This window comes from Opisthocomus hoazin, chromosome 3 (assembly GCF_030867145.1).
Source record: "Opisthocomus hoazin isolate bOpiHoa1 chromosome 3, bOpiHoa1.hap1, whole genome shotgun sequence".
Lineage (NCBI taxonomy): Eukaryota > Metazoa > Chordata > Aves > Opisthocomiformes > Opisthocomidae > Opisthocomus > Opisthocomus hoazin.
In genome coordinates, this window is record NC_134416.1 from 39,264,623 (window position 1) to 39,290,439 (window position 25,817).

Sequence of the window (25,817 nt, forward strand, 5' to 3'; positions counted from 1 at the left end):
TCCTTGTAAGAATACACTTGTCCTAGGGAAGATTAGTCTTTTTGATGATTAGTTCATTGCACTGAGCCTCACCTTTTTCTTGACATATATATATAATCGCGTGTTTATATATTCACAAATCTTATATAAATACATGCAGTCCTAGAGCCTTTTCAAGCATTTCCATTATCAGTGTTTTATGATTTGTTTTACATGAAAGCTTTCCTACTTGATGTGGTGTTTTAGCCCATAAATATTGATTTTGATGATAAAATAATTAGGTTAGTTTATGTTAAACAAACAGACAGCATTTTTGGAGGTCTGCTGGATTTCAGATAAGTTTTTAGGAACACTGTATCGTGGTCTGTAGGAACTAAATCTGTTGCAGTTGCTTACAGTTGAGAGACAACTACCAGTGCCTGATACTTCTAATCGGTCAGGCAATGCTGTATGAATGGAAATGCTTTCTTTTCCTTTTTCTTCATTGAAAAAAGTCTTTTCCTGACAGCAAATCTGTTATACTCTGCCAACTAAAATAGTGCATGAAATCCTGCTCTCTTTTTTGAGGAAGAAGTTTTGTGTAGTTTCCATGATTGTACATTGAAGTACTGAAGTTTCATTCAACCTAATTATATTTTTCATCTTAACTGTAACTAGTGACCAGATAATTATACTGGCATTAAAAACAAAAAAAATCTAGCTATTATAGATGCTTGACAGCCAGTTTCGTTACTTAAATTGAATTCAAGGTACAATAAAATTATTTATTAGCAATTTTTGAAGACGGAAATGTGCCTTTAATGTTTCATTATGTTTTACACACTGATGTTGAAGCTTCTCAGTTTATTTTAAGAAGAAGCGTGGATGTTCTAGGAGTGTGCATGTGGGTCGCATACTTTTTTTGCCATAGTTAATAAGTGCTTTTTGAAAATTAGGTACATCAGATGTCTCTAGACTAAATACAGTCTCACAGGAATAGTTGGTTGTTCCTTGGAAATAATTATTTCGTATTGAAAAACAAATGTCGTAGTGCATTTAATCCATACTATAATTTGCGTCAATCCATGAGCATGTGACGCTGTTTTTCTCTTTTCTTGGTCTGCTCTTCTGGCCCATGTTCATACAGAAATATTTACAAGAGCCATCGAGAAATTGTTGCCTTTTTTGCTATTAAGAGCTCAGTAAAAAATAAAAAAACCTGTAAATTGAGTTTTGCTCTAAAAGAATCTGTTGTCTGTTTTGAGAGGTTTTCCTCTTTTTGTGTGTTACTTCAGTGTGCTGCATTTGGTTTTCATGCTGAGATAAGTAACTGCTAAATAGAGAAAAGGAAAGAAAAAGTTTCCCAGAGTTTCGTACAAGAAGGCTGTTTCCTCTCCAGGCAGGGGCAGATGCTCACAAGCGATACTATTGCACAAATTTACCCTTCCTCTTTGTAACTGGTGCGTGACTGCTCATAATTTAGTGCAAATGTGCAGCAAAATGGATTTGCTTAAATTATCTCTGTTAGCTGTGCGTGACCTTCATCGGGAGTGAAGCTAACCCATTTTACTTCATGTTTTCGTGGCCTAGAAGTGTTTAGCGAGCAGCTGTGACTTTTCAGGCAAGCATTGGTACCTCTGGGATGACAGCAGTGGCATCTGAAGAAACGCCGGCTGGACTGTGCGCTGTCGTCGGGCGATGCTGTTTGAGCACCGCTTGTAGGCATGGCGCAAAACCGGCGGTGAAGGCAAAGGCAGCTTGCGTGGTGTTCACTCTGGCACTGTCCCCCCGCAGCTGCTGCTCCCCAGTTTGACCACTGGTCTCTCGTGTTAATATTTGCACGGTTCTCATTTCAGTGAGCTGCGTGGCTTCAGCTCTTAAGGGCTGAAAGGGGAGTGCCGGAACTGCAGTTAAGGAGGGCTGCCTGATGCTTCGCAAGGCGCTGGTTGGAGTCTTTAATAACTTTGCAAAATATTAGCCTTTGGGGCTAGGCAGTTGCCTCTAGCTTTTTTTTTTTTTCTGCCAAAATTATTTAGCTGTTTGTAAGAATGTGTGGAAAAAGTTATTTCTCTTTGTGTAATTTTTTTTTTTTTAAAAAAAAGAACCTTTTTTTGGAAATGCTCTGTGTCCCTCCCTTTGAAGCAGAGAGTAGAAGGTAGATGGCAGTGTGGGAAGCGCTGGTGATGGGCACTGGGGAAGAAGAAGAGCGGCTTATGAGTCGTGCCTTTGTCAGCACTGTGAAAATTTCAGACCTAACCAAACTGCAGCCTCTTAAAGAAATCACAGTTCTCACATGCCGTCTTGAGCATGAGAGCGCTGTATGGCCTGGGAAGGGGAGGGGGAGGCTGGGCTGGGGGACCAAAGCGGTGCCTTGTAACCCCAGCACCTGAGATCCAGCAGCAGACCTGTGGGGCACTGGCATGCACAGAGCCCTGGCATGGTCCCTGCCCCAAAATACCATAGATTGTGAACAAGAGAGATAGACCCGGGGCGAGAGGGAGGATGAATCCAACGGCATGTTGGGGGGCGAAGGAGGGGGAGTCATGGGGAGAGTGTGGCACTGCCAGCCAAGCCTGGGAGTGCCGGAGCTAGGGGAGATGAGAAGCCTTGGGGAATGAGGGTGAGGAGAGACTTGGAGAGGGCACTGAAGGTAGGAACGAAGAAGAACCAGGGCTTGAATCAATTATGGCCTCAAGTTGCATCAGGTGTGGTTTAGATTGGATGTTAGGCAAAATTTCTTTACTGAAAGAGTGGTCAGGCATTGGAATAGGCTGTCCAGGGAGATGGTGGAGTCACCATCCATGGAGGTGTTTAAAAAACATGTAGATATGGAACTTCAGGACATGGTTTAGCAGGCAGGGTGGTGTTGGGTTGACGGTTGAACTTGATGATCTTGGAGGTCTTTTACACCTGTATGATTCTATGATTCAGCATGGGCCAGGGGATGTGGCTTGAGGAAACCACGCAGAGGAGTTTGTTCTGGAAGGTCCTTTTCTACAGAGATCTTTGAATATAAACAAACACTCTGATTTCTGTAGAAGCTCCTTGAGAATATGTTTTTAACCATCAACTATGGCTAGTCCCCATGCAGAGAACTGTTTTTCATTTGCAACCAGCATACTCCTTTGCCACAAGAGCTGCATGGTACGTCTGAAGATTTTGACCCCACTGCTGGTTTTTGCAGGTGTCAGTGTGACCCTGTCGTACAAGGCCTGATGCCTCCATTTCTTTCCTCTAGAAGTGGCGGATGCAAACATTTTTGCAGTGTGGCAGTGTTCCAGTAAAGGAATGTCTAATGTCGAAACTGGGCTTGTCTTTGCAAAGAAGCCTTACAGAATCACAGAACGGTAGGGGTTGGAAGGGACCTCTGTGGGTCATCTAGTCCAACCCCCCTGCCAAAGCAGGGTCACCTACAGCAGGCTGCACAGGACCTTGTCCAGGCAGGTCTTGAATATCGCCAGAGAAGGAGACTCCACAACCTCCCTGGGCAGCCTGTTCCAGTGCTCCGTCACCCTCAGAGGGAAGAAATTCTTCCTCGTGTTCAGACAGAACTTCCTCTGCTTCAGTTTGTGCCCATTGCCCCTTGTCCTGTCACTGGGCACCACTGAAAAGAGCCTGGCCCCGTGCTCCTGACACCCACCCTTCAGATATTTGTAAGCATTTATAAGGTCCCCTCTCAGCCTTCTCTTCTTCAGGCTGAACAAGCCCAGCTCCCTCAGCCTTTCCTCGTAACCATCTGACGGTGTTTAACTGTGCGCTGACGTGCTGTTTTTTCCCACAGGACCCCTGCTTCGTTCCATGCGCAGGATGGACTTGCTCCGGGAATGAATCTGGTTGATGCGGTGGAGAAGGCTGTTCTCTGTCGTACTCTGCCTCACCTCCAGCAGCAGTTGGGACGGGACGTGCGTGGCAGCCGAGGCGGGGGATCGCGGGAGGCAGCAGCCGCTCCTGTGCTCTGTGCAGCTGCATGCTGCCCTGGCGTACGGGGCTCCCTTCCTGGCCGTGCTGCAGGCTTCCTGGGTGATGCTGGGTAAGTCGCTCCGTCTTGGCTTTTCTCGTGTCTTTGCTGACTGTGTGCGTCTTGCTTTCTTGCGGATGACTTGAGATCTGTGGATCTGCTTTGGAAAAGTGCTGAGTGCCGATAACTGTGAGTGAGGCAGTGGGGGTTGGGGTTTGAAAGTGCTATACAAAGCACAATGTAATGCGAAGTGCTGTGAAAAAATCAGGTCTGAGTTACGCCAAACTGGAGACACAGTTGTCTTCAGAACTGGAGAGTCATTTTGACCTTAAAGCTATCACTGCTTTAGTTGGGTATTTAGGAATAATGCAGTTATTCTAAGTTAGGATTAACAGAGTAACAGCAGGACTAACCATTATGTTGATGAAGCACTCAGCTGCACCATTGAATTCACAAAGAAATTACTTGTTCCGTCTTCCAAAAAAAATTTTGAGTAGCATGCAGTAAATAAGGTACTGGACCGTATGCCAAAATACCGAAACAGATTACTGTTTTGATTAGTGGTAATTCTGTACGCTGAATGAAGCAGAGGTGCTGTGGAAATGATATGACATAACTGCGGTGTAAACCATGCCGCAGAAGCAAAGGCAAAGTTTAGGTTTCTCTAAAACTTACTTCTGACATTTCTTCCTGTGAGCGCTTGCCTCTGCAGATTGGTTTTAGCATAGATGTTGGTATCACATAGTATGATTTGGGGCGCAAGATGCACAGCATTTTTGATGCTGTCGACACAGATAATATACGTACATAAAACCAGAATGACACGTAAATTCGTCATTCATCGCAGGCACATGCCTCTTGTGCCTGGTTATTGTATCAAATACAAAGCAGACGGTGTTTGTGGCACTCACTATCAGAACGGCTTGAGGTCAGAATTTCATCTGCGTTTCTTCAGGCTCAGGATTTGTGTTTTCCCAGCGTGATGTCCATAGCTAGCTGCAATGCTGTTGTAAGCAGTAGATAGCAGAGAATTTTTTGGCCAAGTCATGGTTAAGCTAAATGTAGGTTTGACTTGGCTAACCTGAATGCAAAGTAGCTAACATTAGATCAGATTTTATGAATTAACCAACAGCATGTCTTCAGTGCCTGGAAACATAGCGTGCGTGTTTGCCAGATAAGCTGTTACTCTCTGTTGCAGGAGAGAGAGAATAAAAGCTATGAAGCTTTGATAATGGCTAAATATGATATTAAATACATGGAGTAAGAATGCACATTCTCCTTCCAGCCTGCCTATGGGGGATCTGCTACATAGGGCTCTGTGAAAGGCTGCAGTAATGCTTTAGGCACTGAGCAGTATTTTTAAGTGCTGCTTTCTAGGAAAACCTAAGGTATTTTTGTTTGGCTACTGCCGTGCAGTGCAAGTCGTTCTTTAAATCTTCAAACATAAACAAAAAAGGCGGGAGGGCGGGGGGAACAATCTGCATTTTATGAGCAGAAGGTTAAAATGAAATTATTTGCTTTACCTAGAGCATTGAAAATTAGGTTGCAATTAGACCGACGCGATAGCGTGCTTTCCGAAAGGATCGCGCAACTTGCCGAGCCCGCTGGGGAAGAGCAGGGGACGGGAAGAGCAGGGGTGCTGTGGGCCCGCGGGGCCGAGCGACGCGGGGAAGATTGTCAGCTAACGTGAAGAGGGGAAGCCAAGGAAAACAAAAACTCTGCCGTTGCTGCGTATCCCCTGAAACGGGGGGCAGCGGGCGACTTGTTTTGTCAGCATGCCCACTTTATGTTGGTGGTACGTCTGATCCGGTATGGAAAACGTTTTCTGTTACGTGAAAGAAAGAAAGAGTGGAAATGGAAGCTAATTTTGAGCTAATATATTTTGAAAGCTGCTAATAATAGTGGAATTTTATTCAGCGCGCTCTGTTTCTACAACAGAAAAGTAAAACTCCTTTGGGTTAACTGAAACATCTGTTGAACAAATTGGTTCGGTTCCACGAGTCTGTTACTAATTCTGAGGAGTAGATGGGGTTTTATAAAACAAGTAGAGTCTGGGCGTTAGTGCCCATATTCTTTCATTTTTTTGCTATTATTAAAGTAGATCATTTTGAGGTGTTATGTTTGCATGAATACAGTAATACTGTGGTTACTGTTTCTCGTATTTCAAGCTTTACCTTTGCTTTAATGAGTTCTCTTCACTGTTTTTAATCAACAGTACTAATAGTCTCTAAAGTTGTGGGTTTCCAGCTTTTTATCAAGTTCTTAGTGATGAAGTAATTGAGTAATTTTTTTAAAAACTTTTGGTGCATTTCTGCTTGTATCTCCTTGTTTCTGCAGTTTTTTCTACTCTGTTTTCCTTAGGAAGTTTGAATGTTAACAGAATTCTAGTTGCTCCTACTGCTCTTTTCTCGTTTGGTCTAATTATTCTTTGCAACTTCACAGTCGCGGGAAGAATATTGTAGGTGACAAATCGGCTTATGGCTTCACATGTTGGAAAGTAAGAATGTCATAAGAGTCAACGAGCTGATGTCACATGAATTACTAACAGAATAAAAAGGGGGAAATTAGAAACAGTTTCTAAGGTTCTGTTCCCATGCATCAGGAATGCTCTGATTTAATCTCATGTACATACACGCATCTTAAAGCAGTTCAGATTTCTCAGGTACATCTCCTGTCAGTGTCATCACTGAAGGGAAACCGCAAGTTAATGTGATGTTAGTATGCAGATTAGATGAAGTTCTGTGCGCTTCACTGTTAAATATGTAAAATCAATGCAAGTTCTTCTTGTGTGCTACATGTAACTAGCTGTAATACTTTGACACATTTAAAGGGAAAAGCTGAACTTTGAATTTAGACAGTGGATATATATTTTCTTTGTAGCACATATATGTGGAAAATACAAGACTGGCATGAAGCACGTACGTTCAGCGTGATTGTAAGCTGTGGTATTTTCAGCTTTGTGGTCGGGGATCTGACTGTTCAGAGTGGCTTAAATGTGTGAAGGATGTGAACGGAAGTTGATAATACTTTCTAATGTTATTTGCTTTACTTTTTATTATGGCTCTTTTTGAAGCTTTAGTATATGTTAATTATGTAGCAATTTCGTTATCTTCTTTAAAGTAGAAGATAATGGAAGTATAAGAGGGACAGCAGCGTGGGATGTCATTACTTTTGAGGGGTTGCTGTGTTGAGGAGGAATGGAGATTTATAGTTGAGTTTTGTGAAGGTGTATGTGAGTATTGGCAGGGCAAGAAGCTGCCCCACTGCTGATAAGATGTTCCAAACTCCCTTTGTGTCAGTTCTGTCCTTAGTGCAACTCGCTGAAGTTACAGATGACGTGCACGAAATGAAGTGAGGGGGAAGTTTTGTGGCTGAAGTCTTGTGCCAAGTCTTTTTGAAGTCTTATGCAGCAGCTGTGCTGTAGCTAAAGAAAGGCTTTCTTTGCCTCCATCATAACATCTGCATGATCTTTAACAGCAGAATTGTTCCGCTGTGATGTGTCATTTAGCTAATCCGGGTTGCCTTCATTAAGTCTTTTTTTCTTTTCTTCATTAGAAATGCTCACATTACTTCTGGGAATAAGTTTGCAGTGCTTCTATGTAGAAACAGTAGGCCTCAGTCAAGAAAAAAAAGTCAAAAGAGGAGTTGAGACATTGAGTCTGTAGCTTAGTGAGGCTCTTAAGGTAATTGGGCGGCTTTAGACTGCACCCCATGAACTGGATTTTTACGTGTCCTCCCTTGTTTGGAGGATGGGGGCTGAACATGGGGCCGGTTTTTGTGGAGATGTCACAAGTGCAGCATCGTTGCGGCTAACCTTGGTCTAACAGCTGCCCAAAGTGTGGCTTGCACCCTCCCTACTGGCGTATTACCCTGTCTCCCATGTGCCAGTGCCACTGCCGCCACGACTCCGGGCTGGCTTGGCTCAGGGAGCCGAAGCAGAGGTCAATCTAACCGCCGTTTTGGTTGGGTTGGGTTGCTTGGCTGGCTCTTCAACTCTTTGAACTTGCCAACTGCAGAACTGGATGAATGTCTATGCTGAGGATGAGCTGGAAGAGCGATGGCGGGACCAGCCTCTTCTGCTTGCGGGCTGGCTTGTTTGCCACTTTGACACTGTGCCTTGAGTTGGGGCAGGAAGAAGGCAACCAAGGGAAGTGTTTTTAAAAAAGTGCGTGAGTTAGACTGTATACTGTGTTTACTTTGAAAATTAAGTGAAGAGAAATCAATAAATCAGGTGTAATTGAATTTGAAATTTTACCTTCAGTGTTTCTTTTAGTCGCAGGTTTTTGCACAAGGTCTTTGAAACTGAATCTTTAATCTTCTTCCAGTTTGAGAGTGAGAGGCCTGTAATTGTTCGCTCTTTGTTAGCACTGCAAAGCTGGCAAGTTCTCATCATCAAAGGCTGGGACCTAATGGTCAGAGATAAGATGCTGTGGTCTTGGAGAGCAAGACGCAAAGGTAGTAGAAATACTGACGCTTCTCTGTGCTAAGGATTTTAGTGATCTTGACTGCAAATATCTTGCATTTGTAGGGGGTACTTGGCTGTCAAGCAGTATGTCACGAACTGAATCTGGAGGAATACACTGTGAATTAAATGTGGGTGGGTTTTTTTTGAGAAGTAAGAACTATCACATTTTATCATCAGGAATTACTGGATGTGCATTTGCTTTTCAGCTGAACAATATGATCAGTATCAGTCTTTCTGCTGTAATCTCTTAGGAAAATGACTGTCAACGGAAAAGCAGAGTTCTGATTTATGTAATTGTACTCATTGCAGAAGTTTGGTTTGTGAGATCCAATTAGCATAAATAAGCAAAGTAAGAGACAAGGCACAGGAAAGAGACTGCTGCTTATTAGGGTTGTTAAATGGTGTTTTCAAAATTATTTTCTAGTCAAATAATGATTTTCTTTGATTTATGCCAGGAGGGCTGTGTTACTTCCCATACTTGGTGTCTATAAAATTGAACATATACTTGCCACAATGAAGAATTAATGCTGTACTGTGCAAAATAACAAAGCTGCTGTTACAAATTACTTGAAATATTGCATATCGAGTGGAAAAAGATACATCTGCCGGCGTGTGTAATTCAGAGCGCAGCCTGCCTGCTCAGGGGAATGTGACGCACCTGCCTCCCCGTCCAAGTGACCGTGACCACGTCACCAGGGACTGAGCATGCCCTGGGTGACAACTGGACACTTCAGTCTCACACGTGGAAAACATACGTGTTTCCTAACGCCGAAGGAGGACGGTTAGGTCCTAGAAATAGAGGTACTTGATAGCAGTAGTCTAATGGGTGCATTTTATCTACACATTTAAAAATAGTTAGTAAAATAAGATCTTCAGACCAGTCTTCAAAACTGAGCACATTTAGTACATGCTGGTTGCAGTGGTGGGACCGTGAGGTAAAGGGCGAGCAGCCGAGGACTATGTCTCAAAAACAGGAAGCGCCCACATTTATATAAAATTGCATAGTTTCAGCTGTCAGAAATGTGGTTTCAATGCAGTTGCAGGAGTAAAGCCCAAAGTAGTTATAACCAGCTTACTTCCTCTTCCAGTCAAAGTGCAAATAGCCATATAATTAACAATCTGGGGCTCATTTTCTCTAGCTGGGTTAAGTATTCTGTTTCGCCCGTTCAGTCACTGCATAAACAGAGGGAACTTGACTTGCTGAAGAACATTTTAAAATGCAAATATTCTCGGTTATAACCAGACCTGCAGATTCACAAACCAGGATCGTCACTTGCCCCCAGAACTTGGCAGCAGGAGAGAGACCCGTGAGCGTGGCTGGCCCGCTGCCGGGCTCCCTGGAGCAGAGCGAGCCTCGCCAAGTTGGCCTCTTGCCATGGTAAACTGCACCGGGCAGCAAAACCTGCTGCAGAGCTGGTAGACAGTTTCTCTCTTTAGGGACTTCCCTTCTCACATTCCATTACAAATTGGCTTTATTCAAAGTCTTTTATCATTAATTTTTTGAGGGCTGATTGCTCAGCTTTTTCAGACAGCTTTTTTCTGAGTTAATTCACCCATCCTGCCTTGGACTCTGCTCACGGACTCACAACGGCAGAGAAGCACGGGTACAAAAGGGTAAGAAAGAGTTCCTCTTCTGCTCCTGTACGCTCTCGAGCTAGTTCCAATATGTTTTAGGCTGCTTGGGGCCTTTGAGGAGAGCCCTAACTTTTCATCCAGAAAGGGCCTGTCATCACTTCTCTGTCTCTGCTGATATCAAGCACTTGAGCAGCAAATTCCTACTGAATATTCCCCATGTACTCTGCTTGCTGGGAAGAGCCGGTGAGGAGCCTTTCCAGGGAAAAGGAGCTCTCTTGGGAGAGTTTCTCCAGGGAAGCTCTGCTTGGCTACTGAAGCTGCAGCACTTGCTGTGTACAGGAGTTGACAGTGGAACTTTTCTTCTTGCGACAGATTCTTGGAGAGAGAGGTAGCAGTGCATTTTGCAAAGCTCTGTGAGAAACTTTTAGGCAGAGCTCAACAGATGTTACTCTGTCCTAAACATAATTTAAACATTTCCCTTCCCTTTCCTAGCTTTCTTCTTTGACTATCGGACAAATAGGGGAGAATACTTACTCAAGACCTGATGAAATAGCATACTTCATAGTGATCATCTTTTGACTTTATGCAAGAAGGCTAATAGTTCTTAAAAGGACTGTTTCATCCTGTACTACCCAAGGTTTTCACTTCTTCAGGAAAAGCTGGCTGACCTGGTCTGTTGTCACTGGAACAACCAGAAGAGCTACATCGATGCCCAGAACTTTGACCTGTCTTTCTGAATAGTTTTTAAAGCAAGAGCAATCTTAACAAGATACATCCGACAGCGATTGTGAAGGGAACAGCAATCAGGACGGAGATCTGCTTCGAGCTGTCTAGTGGTTTTAGCTGTAATTTAGCAGGGGAGACAGGGGAAGGCCAATGAAAGTGAGAACGACTTTCTGTCCTCTGAAAAAACGTGGTGGTTAGATATATTGAGGTGTTCTTTCATACTAAGTAATATTTGGAAACTTTCAGGACACAGCAAGGTTTATAACATTTTTAATTGTGTAAAGGATTCCTTCCTATTCTTCTCTTCCAGTGTTTTAAGAGAATGTACATCTGCCACTCTGAAGAGGATGGTTGCACAGCTTCTGCTTACTATGTGTCTGTGTGTATAGGTAATAATTTATTATGACATCAATATAACATTACCTTCAGTCATTCAGAAGAGCCTTATCTTAGGTGCTTGCCAGAGTTGCTCATGTGTTTCTTTGCTTAGCGTGACATGGCCGTATTTTCCTTCATGGCTTAGTTCCTAACCCAAGCAACAGTGATGAAATGTGCTCACATTGCGCTGTGTTTTATCACTGAGTTAAGGAATAGGATAGGGTTGTGTTGTAAAAAAAAGGACAGTAGGGCCAGTCAGTTCAATGCAATGAATAGATTGCTCTTATTCATAGAGGAGTATGGTCCAAACAGCGGTCTGTGGGCCAAGACCAGCCTACAGGAAATTTCCATCTGCTCTGCTTTTTGCCAAAGGAGATGGAGAGCAGCTCTGCAGCAGCAAATGCTGCCCAGCAACAGGACTCTGTTGGAGGCTTGCCACAAATCCAATTTAGAGGGCTGACTCCAGGGGAGTGGAAGAAGGTGGAGTGGAAGGGGCCAGGTAGAAGAGCTTCTCTTCTCTCATGGTCTGTTCTTACGCCCACAATGACATCTTGACAGTATTTGTAGGATAGCTACTTGTGGCATGTGTGGGCTGGTCAGGTTGGTGACTACCCTGAGGACTAGGAAGTGAGAATTAGCTGGTGGGAGGGTCTGTATCCAGCCACCAAAATAGAATTGCAAACCTCTTGTAATAAGCAACCTCTTTTAATAGAAAACTACATCCTTTAAAACAGTTCATTAACAATGTTCTTATCAATTACAGGCTACCATGCTGTAGAAAAAGCATCTTATTTGAATATGAAGTAATTCAGAGTCAAACTTCTAATTGCCATTCGAGAAGTCTAACTTTTGAGTGGATTTTAATATTACAGTTTTATATTGCCTTCTAGGAGAATTTAGAAATTATTTTGAGCTTGTAACTATTAAACGTGAAAAGAGCATTGGAAGCTGAAAAGCTGTCTCTAAAAAAAAAAAAAAACGGACGTGTAGTCTTCATTGGCATGCAGTGATAGTCTATAAAGTTTTTATTATCCTGAGATAATACACATACCCACTATGTGAGAGCGCTGAATACCTTTGTATCTATGCAGGTCATCCAAAACAAATGCCTCTAACAATTATCTCTACACTTGGTTGTGTATTTTTATCATCATAAGGTTAAATACTAAATTAAGATTTAGATTTTTCCATTATTTTAAACTTTTGTATTTTTTCAGATTCACTGTTTTAAGAATTTTCACACTCACGAAACCATCAAGCTCTTGTAATAATGAAGATGGTTCAGTTGAAAATGAAATAATAGAAAAATCGTGTACAAAGAGGGTGTTAGCTTTACGATCTCGACTTAACTATATTTCTCTCTTTCAGCTGATGGTAGAAAAAACTTTTACTTTTGTGTGTGTATTTATACAAATAATCTCGATTACTTAATTCAAATACAGTCAAATAGAGAAATATGTGCATTGTTGTAAATACTTATTGCAATTAGCCTGGCCTCTAGTATGTATGGCAGAATTGTTATTCTTAAATAAAACTGAATGAAAGCAATTCTCCTGCATCACAGTTCCCTTGTATCGTTGCTCTGTGGACCCACATGAAATCCAGGTACTTGTGAATTCCCCTGAGCCTCACGAGGCTCTTGTAAGGTTTGTTTGTGGGGACAGATTGTTTCTCCTTATCAGGAATGGGGCCCAGCTTGGGTTCAGTTTCTGTGTATTTTTTATTCTGGTGGGACTCCTACTTAGCAATATTCTATTTAGAAGATTACTTTAAGGTTCCAGTTCTTACCTTCAATAATTAAAAGGTGGTCTCAGGGCTTCTCCCAACTTTTATTGGTTGGTTGTTCATTCAAATCTGGTTTCCATTCCAGATAGAGTTCTTAAATTTTCCTACAGCAAGAAAATTACAGGGTTCAATTAAGTTGTGACACCTTAAAATTCTGTTTGTTTCTGTAGGATTTTAAATTAATCTTTTGCCACTATTGTTAATAAGGGACAGAAAAAATGAGGAAAATAAATCATCATCCTTACAGGCACATGGAGAATTATTCAAGTATTAGGTAGGCATATAGATCGAAGGTCTGCCTTGTCTGAAAGTCTTTTAAAGCTTTTAGACATGAATGATGGTTCATTGAGAATGGAACAACTTGTTTCTAACTGTGTTTGGAGAACAGAGCTGTGGAAGTATCTCCAGGCACAGACGCCAGTTTAGAAGTGCATGTTTTTTGCTTGTTCTGCGTTTGACAGTACATGTACATCCAGACGTGGTCAGGTCTGAAGCATGTAGGTTGTTGGTAACAACACATAAATGCAATAAGCTTTGCTGGCAGATGCCAGAGTATCAGACTTGCTTTAGGAGCTGCTAAGTAAAATCCTGTGGTCTTTGTTGTACAAGAGGTAAAATGATGGACTGTTTTGGCCTTAGAATCTATATTTTGATTTATTTATTTGGGACAATTTTTATTCTGTCTTTTAGTAAATGATTGGATTTCATAACTGTTTGAATTTTGTGAGTGAACATATTTTATGACCTGCTTAGAAAGGGCTTAGTGCTGTTATTTGTTTGATTATTCTCTGATATGTATTACTTAACTGATCTTCTTAGTGGCATGGACTTGCTTCTGTTCTCTGTTACGTTTATGAAGGGTCTAGCATCTGAGAGTCAAACTTGAAATGGAGCAATGCATAAGTGCTAGATAAAAAACAGTAAAGCATCGCAAATCTATCACAGGTCATAGATGACAGTAAAATACATGTCTATAGAGAAGTATCTCTTAATCTATATCTCCTGTTAGATGGTAAGTGGGGCCTGTGTGTCTCTTTTCCTTTGAAAGCTGTCTAGCAAAGTCTACGAGCTGGATTTAAATATTGTGATACTGCTTTTAGATGGTCTGTTAGTATGGCCAGCTGTTTAGTTTGGACCATCTAAATTAGCTTTCTGTGGAATTGTAAGAAGGTCAAATATTGTCCTTTATTTTTAGCCTCATTTCCTATGGAAACAAGGCTCGTGAGGACACACTGTGCACTTGCGTACATGTACGCACATCCCTTCATCTCCCCTCAGGAGTTTTTGAACCTGCTGATGATTTTGATCACATCTTTTGGCACAGTGGAGGTCTCAGAATTCAGATCCCACAAGTTTTGTGAAAATAAGTAGATGAGTATAGGTGGAAGCACCTGAAGGTGCCCTTACAGAGGGATAGGTTACAGCATGAAGTAATCTTACGAGTTGCCTGGGGATTCTAGTGATGGGAAAAGAGAGACTTTAAGCAAATGTCCCAGCTGTGGGAAAAGCTGCGTTCAAAGCTTTCACCTTTCTAGACACCGAAGTCAACCTGCCGGGAGGTGTAAATCTCTGGGAGATGAGGCTTAATTAATTCTGTTGTTCATGGGACTTCTTGTTCCTTAGATATTTTAATAATAATAGTATCAGTAGCATAAATGTTTCCGTGCAATGTATTTTTGCATATTTAATTTTTAGGTAAATATGAAGGGATAGTCTTATGACAATTGTAATTTTTAGAGGCAATTTTTCTTTTCCCTGTGAACATTAATTTTAATGTTGACAGAGCGTCTTCTCTCCCTGTTAGGACAAACTGAGCAGTTGCTTCCCTCCCCTTTTAAAATGACAGGTACTGTGAATGCTTTCCAGCCCTGTTTTGCACGTGGTTCTGGATTTCAGCTAGCCAGAAATTCTGGAGCATTTTGTGGGGATATTTCATGGCACTTATAGTTGTGCTCCAAGGGAGTTAACTTGGGAAGAACAAGGTCGGTACAGTAGGCTTACTGAATATGGAAATAATAATAATTATTAAGCTAACCAACAAGAAGTGTATTCTTAATAAAATGTGTGGGTTTTTTCAGTGTAATCATACGACTGTATAATACAAAAATTGCTTTGAGGGTAGGTCAAAGATTACGCATAGCAGAGACTGGTGTGATTGGTTACGAACAAGCAAAAATAGGGTAAACTTTTGACCCGGCAGCAGCAAATGGAACTGTGTAAAGCACCTACAGATGGCAGGATTTAACATATAGTCGGTCTCTCGCCCTTTCACAGCAATTACGATCATATTACACCAGGCGCAGAGGGGAAGGCGCTCTGTAACTGTAATACAGTGCGTCTTTGAAAGTTTTGAATATGCAGTTGCATGTTTCGTTTTTGTAGGACCAGCCATTAGCTTAGCAAGAAGAATTCCACTTTTGTTGCTCGTGTTTGACTCAGCCAGTTCCTGACCAGCGTGCCAAGTCCATTTGGAACAAAAAAATCATTTGAACGGTCTGAATAATTCTGATAATTCAGACTGCAGCGGATTTGTTGCTAAGCTTGAAAGACTCGATGAAGGTTTTATGCCGTTGCGCTGCTGATGTGGGGTTGAAGGGACGAGGAGAATGTGGCTCCAGAGAGGTCTGGGAAACGATGCTCCCAGCCAGTTCCTTACAGCCTGGTGTGGATGCATGCATTCTCCTGGTTGAGTTTTAAGTTTGCAAAACTTAAACAGCAGAAAGACTGATTGATAAACTGTGTTCATTTGAGAGTCTTGTGGCATTTAGACAATTCAGCGGCTTTCGGTTTTGGTTGGACCTGTGAAATACTTGACAAATGAGAAAAAGTGAGAGAGTCTTTTGAATTAGAGATGAATGATTGCCATTTTCCTGTGAACTCTGTCGGTTAAGAAAATCAGAAGTCCAGTTCCACTTCTGGCTCAGAGTGATAGTTCTGAAGTCATCCAGGCTTATTTGGTGCAATTCGCTGCCTTTCGGGGAACTGATTGAAGCAGGAGGAGGGGAGGTGTTTGTGTGCCTGTGTGTGCACGTGTGTGGACTTCTCCAGTGTTTGGTTTCATGTATCGCGCTTTGACATACTGGCATTTGGGGGAAAAAGTCCGAATTAAAGAAGGCATGCTTCCTTCTAGTTGTGATCCAGCCACTATCTCCCTTTCCGCCTCTTCGCTTTGCCTTCTGGCCTGTAATCTGATGCGCGTGCCAGATGTGGGGAGGTGGAGCAGAAGCAATCCAAGCTTTTAGACCATTTCATGGAGGGGGTTATTTTATTATATCTGTGGTTCACAAAAATTTTCCTTTGGTTTTCTAGAATGGCTTCTATGGAGAGTAGAAAATGCAAGCATATGGTAATAAGCTAAATAAGATACTGAAAAATGCTTTTTGGAGGAAGGGAGATTTTTCAAATACTGATAAAATAAAGGGCGGTTGGTTGGTTTTTTTCTTTTTAAATCATGCTGAAGCTTGCACTGTACGTAGACTGCTGTGTTTAATTCCAGTTCTTTTTGGAGACAAATTGTATTCATTTTAGCCATGCCTGTACCTGCAGCAAAGAGCTGCTGCTGAAAGCTGTAAGGCACTTAAACGGCTCAGTGACTGCTACCACGAGTTTGATCCGGTCACATGAGATTTTGAAACTTTGCTGGTTGTTAAAACACAGTGAAACAAAAACTAACAAAACAAAACATCTTCTCAAATGCCAAACAGCAATCACTGTCTTTAGACTAATTCCTTCTACAGTTTTCTAACTCCCCTCCCACCAAGAAAACCCCACCACCAAAACAAACTAGAAGTAATTTAAAAATGCCACCCATGCATTCCCCTCCTTTACTGGTGAGAAGCCTTCAGATATCCAGGTTTGAGCTGCACTCGAAATTTGCCTGGACCTGTCGAAGCCCCAGCTCTTCAGAGGAGGCTCACGAGCCACGGTGCTGCCGAGGCTGGGCTCCCCAAGAGATACTGGGTTGGCAGAGTTACCTGACAGACCTCGTTAAAATGTAATTGAGTAATCTTGATCTAAAGGTAATGGTGTAATTCTTCAGTATGAGCTGGTTGTCTCTGTTGTGTCAATAACTTCGATGAATTAGGGCTGTTTGCATGGCAGCTATTCCACCTGAAAACAGGGGCAATTATTGCCGGCTTTCTGCCTCGTAAGTACCAACTTCACAGAGGTGCGCTGGATTTGTTGTGCTTGGGAGATGCAAAAACCAAAAGCAAGTCGGTAGAGAAAAAATGTCTTTAATATAAGGAGTAGAAAGGAAAATGAATTAGAGAGATGGGTTTCATACTTGAGAAAGGAAGCGATTTTATCTAGTTACGTTCTTTCATGTTCTTTTTGAAGTGCAGAAAGGTACTGAAATGCTGTTATTGAAATGTTATTATTGAAACATTATTGAAATATTATGGGATTATTCCCATAGTTTCACTGATTAAGATAGAAATCTAATTGAAGGGCGTGTACTTTTCACAGCTATTTTGTAAATAATAGACTAACTAGTTCTGTATTCCAGGAACTGAAATAGCTCCAACAATTACTTCTACTTAGTAAATCTGCCATATGCTTCTATAAAATGTGAAACTTGTTAACACATTGACCGAATTGAGGGATATATTAAACTTTTAATATACTATATATTGTCTCTCTCTGTATAGTATTTACTGTATGTATAGTATATACTACCAGTGACACGTGCTTTATAGTGCCTGCATTTTCTTCTTCTGAATTCTGATCATTATTTCTTGCTACAGTGTAACAGAGATGTTCACATTTCCTAATCATTGCTGGAAATAAAATAGTTAAAATGACTCTACTCGTATCAATCAAAGCTAAGTACGAAGGTTTCCAATATGAGTTGCACAAAATGTTCTTATCTACCCTTTGGTAAGTAGGTGAAACGCCTGTGTGCAACATGTGTAAGCTTCGTTTCCTTTCGGTGTTATCTGAGGATCTAATTTAGTTTTCCTTTGTATGTGCTTTGAGAGAGTGACTGTCAAAAGCTATCATTTCTTAGACTGCATCTCGCATACAGATACAAGTAAAGCGTGATGGGCTTTTTCTGCTCTCAGAAGACAACTTTCCAGACCTGGTGGAACCTTTGCTTGTTGTCCTGTATCGAAGCGTTGCTTGCTTGTGTCCATACTCACCTGCTCTAACTCAGGTTTGGAGTTAGTGTGGCAAGAGAGCACCATCGCCACTATACCAGTAATATTTAGGTTAATACAAGCGTATTATCGTCACAGGAATATTCTGGATATTGAGATGTTTTTAACTTGTCATTAAACCATTGCATAATCATTACAAATAAATCAATACATAGATTATAGTTATAGTGTATAGTATAACACATAGTTAGCTGCATGCTGCTCACCGAGCTAAGTGCTGGCTGAGTAATTGGAGAATAAAGGTAGTAATTTACCCATAGAGGTCTAGCTAAAAGAACTGTTTTTCCTGATAAATTTAGTTTGCTAGTGCAGTAGTAGACAAGGTGCAGGTTTAGACCCCTCCCTTTTTTTTTTACATGAAGCACCAAAATTAAGGTGAAATATATTACAAGAAAGTGTTGAACTTGTCTCTCTTCGCTTATAAATGAGATGGTAACTTGGAAGATCCCCGCTCTTGAGGTATGTGATCTTCTGAGAGATTTTCTCTTCAAACAACTCCCCACACAAGCTGTGGAGATCACTGGCTTTGCACAACATGAGACATAACAAAAACCTTGAAAATGAAAAAAATAAAGTAATTCGACACAGTCGTTTTCCTTAGGCATGAGAATTAGATTGATACCGGCCTATAGCAGAAGCAAGGGAGATGGGAACGTGATTTTTGTGCCCCGCGCTGGCTGAGGGGACGGTTTTGACCTCCTGACAGTCAATCCCGAGGCGCAGTGGGAGCACCGGTAGGGTGCAGATTAGTGAAAGCTGATTGGCACCAAGCACCAGCCCTTCCCATGTTTGTAGACGTGACCACTTACAGCTAATAAGCTTAAAATAATTTCTGCTTAAGCACAGGTGGTGAAAGTAGTAGTGAAAAAAAAGGGTAAGGAGCTTAAATGCGAAGAAGGTATGGGGCGAGCTGTGGTGAAACATGTGCTGCAGGTGGTCATCGTAATTGTCCGGCTCCTTTTGCACGGGGACTTGTGTTCGTCCTGGTCCCCGATGCTGATATTCCCGTTTGCACGTCAGCTGTAGGGGAATCGGAGACTGAACCCCACCGAGAAGCATTATTTACCTCTCCCTTACATTAAAATATTTTTGCAGTCGGGCATAAATACCAAGACTTTCGATGGCTTCTTGTAAAGCCTGCGCAGGAATTTTTTGATGACATGTATGCACATTTCATCTTACTGTCTGGAGGACTCCATTTGCACAGTGGAATAGATTTCATTCGGTCTTCCAAATGACTTCATATTTTGAAAGCTTAAAAAATTCTCTTCTTGAAACCAGATTTTTTTGCTGTGGATGACTTGATTGGCGAATAACACATGCTTCCCTGCCTGCTTTGCATTTGTTACCTAAATGGAGTAAATTCAGCTTGGAGAGGCTTGAGAAGAAGAAAGGGATTTGAAATGATTCCCCTTTAATTAATCCCAGGGAAATTCTGGCAAATCTGTCTTTTCTTAGTGAGTGCTGTATGGCTTTTAACTCCATTTCCCTCTGATCACATAGAAGAAAATCAGCGTTGTGTTTTTTTTTTTCCACAATGATTCTTTGGTTTGTCAATAGCCAGGTTTTGGTGTTTTACCTCATTTTAGCACATGCAGCATAAGGAGCATGTGTGGTTTGTGTTTTTTTTTTTTTTTTTTCCTCTTTTGTTCTTTTTAAAAGCTTGCTTTCTGTAAAGGAAACATTCCAGTAGTGGCGTTAGTTAAATCTAGCTTTGAAGTGCTGACCTTTTATGAAATAGTGTTTTACTACCAATTGTTACAAGCCAGTGGTGATAATTTCTTTCCCCTGTAAAATATAAATCTTTGGTTTGTTTAAACATTATGTTATTTGAAGAGAGTAAACTCCCTCTGTGGCAGATTATATGTTCTTTTGGGGGGAAAAGAAAAAGAAACAAATGCAAGCAAAACAAAGAAACAACCCAAGGCTTATTTATTTTTCACTTTTCTTGACTAATAGCTTGTGTCCTACTACTGCTACACTTCAGAGGGCAGCTGAACAGATAACTTACGCATGTTACATGCTTCCAAGTCCTCAGCGATCTGAGACAGCATAAGGACTCCATCCTGGAAAGTAAAGACCATTCTGATCTTACTCCCATAAAGCACTTGTGCATAATCTTTACAGTTAAGGACAGGAGTGGAGCCTTGGACTTAACTTTAGGTAAGACAGTTCAGAGAATTGCGAGATTAAGTCTTTAATCCAAAGCATTATTACTGAGGAGTTAATTAACAAATAAACTGTCTTTCTGCAGTGATACGTTCTCAGAAATATTCTCATGTCTATGTATCAGTTTGGGGTTGCAGTTAGACAGTTTTCTATGCAAAGCTTTTTGCATATTTATTTTTTATTTGAAGTATTTTTCAGAAGTTAAAGTGAAATATTAACACCTGGGAAAACACCACTTTTTAGCTCATGAAATTATAAAAGAGTATCTTGGATTTCCTAGAGTTTTAAATGTGCCTTAGTTCTGTTTTACATAAGTCCTGGTAGCGTACCTTCTTCTGGTATTGTTGCTCTAAGTAGAATCGGTCTTTCCAAAATGACTTTATCTTCTGGTTGGACTGTTCACAAGGTGTCATAAAATCAATATCAGAAAATCATCTGCTGAAGTACCTCTCTGTACAATTCGTATAATGGTATACTACAACTATCACTACTTTCTTCAAGTTCAGTCTGGTATCTGATGTGGTCTCCAAGAAATTCTCAGGGTGGAAGAGGACAGCTTTGTTGATCCCTGTTCAGCAGATCCTGACAGCTCTGCCCATGGAGCCAGTGTCCTTTCCAGAGTGTGTGCACAAGATGATTCTGGGACATTTCTGTACTGTCCTACTGGCACCACATTCCTAGAGTTAGTAATTTTTTCTCCTTTTCCCCCCATGAATATGTTTAGACTTCTGTATATGTAAAAGAGGTAATATCCATCATGCTTTCTCCTGGGTATCGTTGAAGGCAGTATCAGACTGTTTTCATGGTGTCGTTGTAAGTTGCAACCTGAGTAAAAAGGCAGCATGCCTTGTGTGCCCCACCTAAATGCACCTGGCTTACTGGATGACCTTGATTTTATTTCTCTGTTCATCCTGAGATCTATAAACTGCGGGTAATAAAACATATATCCACCTTTGCGAAAGCTCTTTGAAATCCATGAGTAAAAGGTATCCCATAAGGTCAAAATATGAATTATTTATTGCTACATGACATGCACAGCATGGAGACTGTAGGGTTATAGAAGTCTTGTCTGTTCATTTTTCCCCTGAGAATAGAAGTCATACCTTCAGAGCTCCACTTAAAGAGGTATTCGTCGTATGAAATCTAATATAATCTTTATGTGTGTGACTGTGTGATAATATTGAAACTTTGGTATCTCCAAGGAATTGGTTTCATGTGTTAATACCAAGCTTCTTGTGACGAGTGCAAATGCAATTTTCAAAACAATAAGCATTTTAAAAATAAAGAATGAATATGAGAAGATGGGAAGGAATAGTCAGAGGTGGGGGGAAGATTTGGTTTTAAATTAATTTGAATGAAGGGAATTAGAATTTCATGGCATCAGAATTGCGTTAGGGTTACTGCAGGGTAACAGATCACTTCCAGGTAACTGCTAATACTCATAGAACCATTTTCCATTTCCTGTTATTTGAAATGCCAGCAGTATGCTTTAAAAGAAACTGATTTTTATTTTAATATGTTTCTTAGGGCTTCTTGTAGGCCCTGCTTGTCATCAAAGTATAGAAGGGGAAAAAAGTTGTGTTCTCTGCTTACTATTTATATTATTTATTTTATTAATTTAAGTATGTGTTGTTCAAGATGAGCTATATAGATGCATGTATGTATAGGTAGATACAGATATATAACGTATGGAAAGCAAGAACAGGCTTGTTGGAAGCCAGTTAGGGCTTTACGCTTCAATGTGAATATCTTCAACTGTATGAGAAAATCAGTAGGCAACTAGCACAGATTTTGAAGAACTGGTATACAACTTCCTGCTGAGTTATGTTACTGTAATAATTGGGTTTCCCTGTATCAGTTTTGGCCTCTGAAAGAGTTTCAGGAATGGTCTTCAGCAGAGCACACTTCAATTATCGTGAGATCCATGACATTAACATACACTGAAAGTGCTTGGCCTTTAATCCAAGTTCAAATATTAGGTCAGAATTGTATCCAGCTAAATCCAAAAGAGCCTTTAACTATCTGGGATAGGCCCAGACTTTCTAATGCTGACAACAGAGGCAAGAGGGGTCTTGCACAGATGTTAAAACTCCCCTGGGGATAACAGACTGCTGGGCAACTTCGGTTCTCAACTGCGCTGTTGGATGAAGTGCAGTTTTACAGCTGAAGTCACATCCAGTTGGAAAGATTGGGCAGGTGTTACTAGAAGGAAAATTGAGGTGGAGAAGAGAAACAGTGCTATGTGCAAGTAAGAGATTTTTTGAGAAAATTGTTCAAAGAACAATTACTTCTATATGTCTTAATACAGTTGGTTTGAAAGACTGCTTTTAGGCCATAGTAAATTGTCTGGTTAAAAGGAGCCATCTGCTCAGAAATATTTGCCTTCATGTTGCTTTCCATCTTGGGTCTCTTCCATTATGCTTTAGGCATGATTTTGCTTGTTCTTTGTATTTATTTGATACTTTCATCTAGCCCTCTATATAGCTGTAGAGTCTGAGGACTTTGCTAGTCTGATTTTTCTTATCTGCCCACTGCTCTGATTCTGAGAGTGGCTGAGGTACTGCAGGCTGTATATTAATAAAGGTAATTCATCTGTATGAATTTACAGGTAGTATAGATATTAAGTGAGTGTGATGCATTAAAGATTGCAGGGATCCTGTGTCATGGAAGTTTCCTAAGTGCCTAAAACCTAAGCGGGTACTTTATCGCTTCCTCTTCTTTCTCCTTATGCTTCTCAGTAATCTCCATTGCAAATACAAATGGTAGTGTCAGCGTCATGTGGAGGTATACCTGGCTCAGTATTCCCTTTGCTGTTTTGTTCCCCTTGTATTGTGAAATATTTAAACTCATAAAATAATATCACTACCACAGAAGGGTTTTTTTTTAAAAACTGCTCTAGTCAAAAAGAACAACGCTGCAGCTGGGAGCTGTAATCTCATATTGCCTGGTTTTCTAAAATTGAGGTGTTTTAACTGACGCTGTTACCTAATTCCCAGCACATCATTCATTACTTCCAGGGGGGGCTCTCCCCTGTTGCTCCTTTGAAAAAAATGTTCTCACATATACCCCTCCTCAGCGCCAGCCTATATATGCCTATATATAGTATGTATAGCTAGCATATTCAGAGTTGTGTTAAATCCAGAGTCTCCACACAGCAGGTAATTTAAGAAATTGCATCTCTCTTGGCTAACAGGGACATAGATTTGCCATTCTTTATTGGCTTCTTTCCATGTATTTTAAGATTTCTTTTACTTAAGATATCTTCTTTGCCTGCTGATCTGGAAGGGCCTACATTTCTGGATGATCTTCACTGTATGTTGCACCCACTCCCATGTAAGATTAAAAAAAACTGAAAAAGTCTTTTTGTTTTTTTCAAAGGCCTTTCAAAAAAAAAAAAAATCCTTCAGCTGCCCCCTAATACCTTAACTTTCTTTGAACAGTAACATTAGCAAACGCATGCAATGTCAAACACGCTTATCAAGAGAATTACTCTAGTCTGAGAGCAAAACTGCCTTTAATATTGATTAATGGCATTAGTTCACTTAAATTATATTCTATCCACCCCTGTTAGGTTGTTGTCTGGGAGAACAATTGACTGTCCCTGAACCTTGACTCTGCTGAGCTAAGTTAGAAGCAGTTTCCAAAATCTGAGTGGCTATTGGTGTGTCTCTGTAGATGTTCCAAAACAACAGCATCCCAAACCACAACTCCCATCATATGCAATAAAGACAAAATCCACTTCCCATGTCCAGGACCCAGCATGGCCTTATCAGTCAAAATTAGCACCGCAGCATCAGCTGTAAACCAGTTGATACAAATGCACGTCACAGAACACCACCACAAGATGGTCATGAAATGTTGCTGAGCAAGTAAGGCAGGCTGGGTTGCCCTTGGACAACAGCAGTGGCCGTGCACTTGGGGTTGAGGGTGGCCCCGTGCGGCATCTTGCTTCTCAGCTGGAGGTGCAGTTTGGAAGCACAGAGCGCATCAGTTCTCTCACGGTTGCTTTGGTTGTCTGTTGGCTTGTGGTTTTATTTCTGACTTTTGAAAGCCAGATATGACTTACGTCCAGATTATTTCACAGATCATCTTGGTCTTCTTTTGCCATACTGCTGTTAAAACTGCCAGCAAAGTGTTCTCTGTGAGACCTTTTTGTCTTGGTGTGTTGCGTGCCCTGCCTATTTTCTCTGTAGTTTTGGGAAAACAATTGCACAGGAGAAAGGATGGTTAATTTCAGGGACTTGGCTGTTCTGTTCTCAGAAGGATACCCTCTTCACTCAAGGTAAATGGCTTATACAATGTTATTTATTATTACACTATTAACATGAAGCTTAGAGAATGTGGGTTCTTAAGAACCTGGGACAGTGAATTTGTAAAAGTCTAAGTAACTCATGTATCTTATAGTAAGCGTGATTTGCTAGGGGTTTTAAGAAATAGTCCTGTGGACTGTGTAGTACTGCAGTTTCAAGATGAGAGAGTCATGACAACCGTGTGTTTGAACGATAAAGATGGGGATCTCTGTGCCAAAAGCAAAGCAATGAAATAGCCATGTATTCTTCCAAAGTTGACTTTTCTCCCTGTTGAACTGACCTCGTATCATCTTGTGCTTCAGTACAACGTGCCCAGGCGCAGTCTTTAGGAAATTGAAGCATGCTGTCCATATTGTTGAGATTTTTGTTAGATTAGAGTAAGGCAGTGCTTTTGAGATTGCTTTTGTGGAAAATTTAAAACGTGTAAACATGGTAGGGGCCGCTGATTTTTCATTGAGGGAGGATCTGTCAGCCCTGCTATTTGCAGGTGGTAGCAGTCATAATGTGTCGCCATCTATTTTCAAAGATTGCATCTGACTAACTTTTCATGTTGATGTGCAATATAACATCAATATATGTGTGTAGGAGTTCTCGGGATGGGGCAAGATTAGCTATATGTTCTAAATACTTCAGATTAAAATGATGGAGCTGTATGCTGTTTCTCAGCCTTTCCCTTCAGTCATACACACGCAGCTACGTTGCAGTTCACTGTAGGAAAAACCTAGAAAAAAGTGAAGTTGAAAAATAGATTTCTGTTTTGGCATTCAGTGTGTGGAACTTTTCTGATAAAGAGTTAGCAATAGACCCATGTCCTGACACGTTTCCTTTCTTATCATAGATTTAAATATTCAGTGCTAACCACACTGGGGGTTGTTTGAGATTGTGTAGTATTTCTGCTCACATTTAGGTCTCTGTCAGAATGTTAAGTCTCATTTCTACTGCAAATAATTACCTGCAAAGCTAAATTTTGCTGTTTCTGTATTTAGATTAAATGAGTATGTCTTCCATGTTTAGAGCTGCCATTTGTTAGTACTGGCACTCGTAGCAAACCTGCGCTGTCGTGAGACAAGAAGTGAACAGGTCTGGTTTCTGTTGAACATGTAACTGTCATTGTTTTAAATATTTCTTAATACCCTGCATTCGGTGATTGCATTTGTGTTAACACAAGACGGAGTTTTTTTATCTTTCACCCTCACAGAGTAAAATTTGAAGTTCTTGAGTTTTCGGAAATACTGTAGTTAAATCTCAGTTTTGTCACATCAGCCTCATTATAAAAAGGAGCACAGACCAGCTGGCCTAAAGTTGATTTTTATTTCATATCGGAGTGTTTAATT

General features: G+C 40.9%; 1 protein-coding gene across 4 annotated transcripts in view; it reads left to right on the forward strand.

Annotated features, from left to right (window-relative positions):
* Window positions 1-25,817, forward strand: part of NCOA2 (nuclear receptor coactivator 2) — a 197,392-nt gene that overhangs the window by 69,153 nt on the left and 102,422 nt on the right. For all 4 annotated transcript variants that reach the window (XM_075416018.1, XM_075416021.1, XM_075416019.1 and 1 more), the window contains exon 3: window positions 3,740-3,988. The gene's annotated coding sequence lies outside the window, so the exon portion shown is untranslated. The remainder of the gene's footprint in view (window positions 1-3,739; window positions 3,989-25,817) is intronic.